Raw genomic sequence first — 6810 nt, 5'->3', positions numbered from 1 at the left:
AATATCCTTCCACTTCCTAACAACACAAACAAATATAAACAAATTCAGCAAAAACCCCTTTATTCTTCACATCTAATTTTTACCAATCCAAAATAGGGGACTTTCACAAAACATATGTCAGCTTACAGTGATTTACAAACAATGTGAACTTTACATTAGAATCTCTGTTTTCCCCAAAAGAAAATACATTTTTTCTAAGCACAACTCATTTTGGCATAAAAGTAAACCACAATCAAGTGAACAAATAAGAAGTTCTCAAAGCTTTAAATCAAGGCAATTAAAAACTAAAAACAGAGTTCATAAAATTTCATGTCCCAAATCAATGAAATCATTTCATTAAGCAAAACATTGAAGCCAACCACACAAACACAGAAACCTAGTCACAGAATACAAAACCGACAGAATAATATGAAACACGTAGCATTAATTTCAGCGAAGCTTAAATACATACATATTATGTACACATATACACACAAACAGAACACAAATATACATACAGATCAAACAGAATCAAAAGCAAAATCAACTCTACAGATCAAATGAGTAGTGAAGACCAATACCAGAAATCCAATCCAGAGGAAGAAGAAGAAGACGTGGAAGCTCTAAAAAAAAAAAACTTAAATTAAGACAAAAGAGAAAGAGGAAAGGAAGCGTCATGCCTCCAAGCCAAAGCCCTTTTTTCAGTTTGGCTCAGGAATTTTGTCAAACACTTCGAGGTTGAAGGGTTGGGATTCTATTCTCTTCAGCCACACCCTCAAGTGGGGTTGTTCTGCCTCGGGGTGTTGGGGCTTCTTTGATTTCAACAAAAATACAGTCATGTATAAGCATATATTCTCAAAACCAAACTCGAATTTCTCTACAAACTCACCCCAAACTCAAATTAGATTTTCTCTACAAACTCACCCCAAACTCAAATTAGATACCAAAAATAAAAATAAAAATTCGATAGGGGTAGAACCCAACAACAAACCTGGTGGTAGAAACCCAAGTGTCGACAGTGTTGTGAGAGAGAAGAACTGAGGGTGAGAGATGGGTAGCACTGACAAATGTAGAGCTGGAGGAGGGTGGTGCCGGAGAAGGTGGAACCGTTGAGTTGTGGGAGAGAAGGGCTGATGGTGGCCTGCGTTTTGGACTGAAGGTGGAGCCGTTGAGCTGCGTTTTGCGTGTGGGGGAACGGCAGTCTGCGTTTTGGAGGAAGGAGAAGGCAGAGGAAGGAAAAGGTTGCGTGTGGGGGAATGGCAGAGCAGTTTATAGGGTTTTAGAAAAGTATTTTGCGTTTATGTTTTTATTTTTGGTTTTAGAATTTATATTTATTTTTTTGGGTTTATGGGTTTTTTTTTTTATAAATATTGTGCTGATGTGGAAAATTGTGAGAGCTTTAAAAGTTTCGGTTTTATATATATATATATATATATATATTGATTACTATACTATTATTCATTATAAAAATAACTTATTAGCATTAAATTATGAAATTGAAAGATCAGGTTTGTTACCTTTTTAGGTCCATCGGAAGCCCACCAAAGATGGGGAATTTCAATTGAAATGAATCACAAAAAGCAATTGAGATTGCTGACTGAGCAGCCTACTAGTGTGTTTGGAAGAAAAGATAGAAAAGAGAAGAAGGGAACGAAAGCACTAGGCGCACATCTAGTTTCAGCAGGAAAGAGAGGGCTAGATCTAAGAGATGGTAGTGGTATTCTTACCTAGGAAACCAGATCAGACGCAAAGAAGAAAATGAAGATTATTGCGTCTTCATCGTCTATTACCTTCTAGTCAATTAATAACAGTCCTAAAAACTTATACAATTTAAGGCACATATTTATAATGTCCCCATAATTTAATATTGATAGTTGCCTATTAAGATTTATGCCAATGACATTAGTGGTCGAGTGGTATCACCTGATATCTCCTAAATGAGACATTTAGGATTCAAACCTCCATAGTGGGGCTCTTAATGTAGGGGGAAAATTATTAAGTTTTATATTTACGACAATTCGTACACATTCTAACCAAAAAAAAAAGACTCATTGGTTTTCTAAACATACAATTTAAAGCCTACACATTCATTATCATGACAATAATAACTCTCATTCCATTCTGTTTAATTTTACACAAGAAATCTAAATACACTCACAAACATTGTTCAATTTATTTCCTCAGATCAAGGAAAGTGTGGAAAATTTTACCAGATAGGCAAAAAAAAATACTCATATGAAACCCTCTCTCTCTCTCTCTCATTTAAAAAAAAAAAAAAAGAATAAAAGAATAAAGCTAATAGCAATTCACAATGAACACTACCCACTTCCCCCCTCCCTCCTCTCCTAATATATACTAGTATCTAATAATAGTTTCAAAAAAAATAGTGTCTTATTATTTTTTATTTCTTTTTAGAACAATCAGGTGCAATTTAATTTTTTAATTAATTTATTTTCTTAAACTAGTTAAAAATAAGAAATGTTATATCCATTACAATTTTTAAATACTTTCACAACAAATTATAAGAGACAAGTTGGGTAAAAGTAGAATGGGGGGATTGCATTTACCCGAGAGATTAATTATTTACTTAAAGAGGTCTGAATACCTTATTTGTTAAAAATTAAAAATAAAAATAAATGGCAAGTTGTTATTAACTGTTATTGATAGATAAAGAAATAATTTTAATATTAAATTCAAATTAAAACTAGTAACAATTTATATTTAATTATTTATAATTCACTGTAAAAATGTTGTGTAGCACCCTGCTAGAAATCTAGCCTAATCTATGCTAAATTTATAAAATCTATGCTTTGAAAATTCCCAAATGCCTTTTTTGTTGGTGAAATTGAAAATTTTTTGTTGAAAATGTGCTAATGTATGCTTGTATTTTAAATTTTTTTTTTGGAAATGTGAGAAAAAATGAAGTTTTAAAAAACTGTACATAAAAGATTTATAAGCTTATGTCAAACATACTCAGAGTGTACCAAAAGGGGAAGAAGTGGTGGCACAATACTAGTGGTCGAGGCCGAATGGGTTGGTGAGAATATTGATGTCCCGAAAATTCTAGGATCAGCCGGTTTGACAAGATAGTTTTAGAATCTAGAGATTTATTTAGAGGAGACAAGACAATGACAATTCAAAGACGATCATAGAATTGTATGGAAGGATCAAGAATCCACTTGTGTTGTGACCATCAATTTTTCATACCCATCAGTATATTCAAACCCCTTAGCAATTAGGATTTATTTCGTTTAATTTATTAAGCATGTTAAGATATACATTTTCTTCTTTTAAAAGAATTAAAAATAGAAAAAAAAAGGGTTAGATTAGAGTACATTTTGTTGGCTGTATGATACTTAGACCTATCATGTTTTGGTATTTTAGAGATTATTAATAATAATATATATTCTTAATTTTCTTAATTTCGGATGCTATTTATATTAGATATTATTGCTTGGTATTTGATTACCCATGGCATGGGAAGGGCCTTGGATCCTGTTTAATACTCATTTTTACAATTTTTTTTTATAAACAAAAAAAAAAAAAATGGGTAGAAGGATACCTGAATTGGCGTCTTTCATATTTATAAAATTTTAAACAAAATCCAAGTTCTCAAAAAATGATAATTAACGCTCTGTTTGTTTCAATGGAAAATTTTGTGTAAAAATAGTTTTCCATGTTTTCCAGTGTTTGGTAGTATAAAAAAAAGATGAGTTAAAAGAAAACTATCTTTGGTCAATATAAAAAGCATGACTTATTTTTAGACATTGTTTTCCATTAAATTTTTTTGGAAAACAATTCTATGTCACAGCAAGCTAAATAAGGGAAGTTAAGAAATTGTTTTTCAACTTATTTAAAGTTGCTACCAAACATTGAAAAATGAGATAGTTTTATAGAAAATGATTTTTGAAAAATGACTCATTTTCTAAAAAATATCATTATTGAAACAAACAGAGCGTAAGTTAATTGTCTAATTTAAGTGATTAACATCTTTTAATATTTTCAAATATAATATTTAAGGTTGAAAAAAAAAGTCAGTGGGTAATAAATAGCTTGTTTGTCACGTAACCAAACAAAATTTGCTTATTAACTCTCAGAGGTTTTCGTTTCTCCAAAAAAAAAAAAAAAAAAAAAAAAAAAAACCCTCTCAAAGATTGTCCATGTATGTCAACTGTAGTTATTTTCTTGATAATATTGATATTCTCACATGTCTATGCATTCTCATATCATTTTCTTGATTTCATGTATTTAGAAACATGTTCATGCTGGGGATGGCCATGGGTAGGGTATGGATCGGGTATGACAGTTTTTAGACCCCTTAAACAATTGATTAAACCTAGGTAATTAGCCAAGTTGTTACTTAGTCCAATTAAACAAGTCTAGGTTATCACAATAATAAAGATCAAATCAACGAAGGAACAAGTGAGGAAAACTGATGGACGCTCCAGAAGCAAAGGCGTACAAAAACACACATCGCTTTAAAGGGATGGTGTGGAAGTGAGATATAGGCCACAAGGAATGACACGCAATCCTAAAGAAGAGATAGGCAGTCTCGGTAAGCTCAGCGGACGTGATCCGAGGATCAGAACTCCACTGGATAGATGACCCAGTGATGTAAGACATGACAACATCTAAAGAGGGTGACTTATCATAGGGATAGTCAGCATCACGAACAACCGGCACCCCAGGAGCCTCAGCCACTACCCAAGGGGTAATGGTGAACTCTACACCTCGTATCCAACTCCTAACAAGGGTGTTGGAATCATAGACGTGGCAAGAGAGATTCGAGTAGAACTCTCTAATTAGGGCGGTCGGAGGTGGATGATCTATCTCTACGAGAGGCAACCAACCCCTAGACTCAAAATTGGCCTTAATGGCTGGATCAAGCGCATCTAACACAACAGCTCGCTCAGACCAGATCTTACGCCTACAGTTCAAGGTGTCATAGGCTTCTCTACACTTATCATTCTTAAACAGCTCAACTCTAGGTGAAGACTCAGAGGAAATGGAAGTGGTCCTATGAGCTCTAGTTTTCCTAGGCATGGTGCTAAGATAAGGATCAAAACACAGAGCGAAAGAACAAAAACCACAAACCAAAACCAAAGGCAGACTGCAAGTTAGCACAAAAACAAAAAATAGAATTAAAATCTATATGATGCATGAACAAGTTTAAATGTCATGATGCATGTGCTAATGCAGTGAATTCAGTCAAAAAGATTCAAATTACAAAATTGGCTTGCACATTAAGGTTTTTAACACAAAAAACCCAAAATAAAGAAACCACTTGATCAATTTTTTAAAAATTGATGAATTGATCATTACACATGATATAATAACAACAATAATGACCAATTACATCAATTGGAGAAGCCAATTTTATCAATTTAAGCCAATTTAACAAAATCCCCAATTCGGATCAAATTCAAACCCTAGAATTTCCAATTTTTCAAAAACCACAAAATTGATCAAATTAAATTATAGGGAACATCAATATAACATCATGTCATAAAAACCCATTGATCAATTACACAAGAATTGGCTTGAATCATCAAAAACCCCAAAAATTTTGAAGATGTCGAAAATACCCATGAGAATGCATGAAAAATGCATGAAATCAAGAAATAAACTTGAAAAAGAAGGGCAAAAAGGTCTTACCGGCTTCTAAGGACAAAAACCTTGCAAAAATCTTGAAGGAAAACGACAAAAAATTGATGGTGGAGCCAAGAGCCAACGCGGAGAGAGAGAAAGAAAAGAAAAAGTTTAAATAGTGACTTTGAAAAAGTCCAATTCTGCCTTTTAAAAAACTTGATACACGAGTTTCGATCGGTCGAAAATCAACCTCGACCGGTCGAAACAGACAGAGACTCCCTCTCTCAAAAATTTTAAAATTTTAAAAATTTCGATCGGTCGAAAAACAGAATGGACCGATCGAATCAGGCAGAGGCTCACCAAATTTTTCAGGAAAAACACAATTTTTGAAAAACAAGTTGATTTAGCTCAAAACATTAAAAATTAAGATAAAAAATGCATGAGTATGAGATGATATGATTTTCCAAACAAGAATTTTAAGCCCAATATTCTCAAAAACAAAATTTTGCATTCTTCACAAATTTTCAAGTAACAAATTTAGTTTGCACATAATTCAAAGTGATTGCAAAAACTTGGTTGGTCAGACCATAAACACACACAATAACATGTACAATGTTTAGCAAAGAGTAACTCGTGTAGTGTGTGTGACTAGCAAAGACATGAGATACATGTGAGGTGATATGTGAATAGCAATCAATCACAAAATCTACAAAATTCATCACAAAGAATTTAAAAGAGACTATCACCTAAAGAGTTACATCATATAACTCTCACATCTCCTAGATCATAAGCTTGCAATCATGTAAGTTTCTTGTATTTATGCCTCATAATATACATACTAATTTTAAGTTTATGTGAGTTTGGCATCAAGCCTAATAGTACACACTAATTAGATTTTAAGAATTAAGCACTTTTACTGAGGCTTCACCTTATGTTCTTTTTGTGCATGTGCTACACTTTCTCGAGCACAAAATCTTATGATATGCACTAAAGTGTTCATGATTGGCTAGTGAACAGTGGTGAGATGGTTATTTATGTCTTTCTCTAAAAGTTCAAGTCCAATATTTAAAAACAAGTGAATTCAAGATTAAGACATAGTAATTAAAAACCATACACATCTTTTCCACACAACATGCACTACAAATCTTCAACTAGTAAAGTGCAATAAATAAGCTCATCAAAGCTAAACAAGGTACAATAGACATGTTATGTGAAAATAAATTGACCAACCTTATTCTCAAA

The sequence above is a fragment of the Quercus lobata genome, chromosome 10, assembly GCF_001633185.2.
Source record: "Quercus lobata isolate SW786 chromosome 10, ValleyOak3.0 Primary Assembly, whole genome shotgun sequence".
NCBI lineage: Eukaryota > Viridiplantae > Streptophyta > Magnoliopsida > Fagales > Fagaceae > Quercus > Quercus lobata.
Note: the sequence above shows the minus strand (reverse complement) of the source record.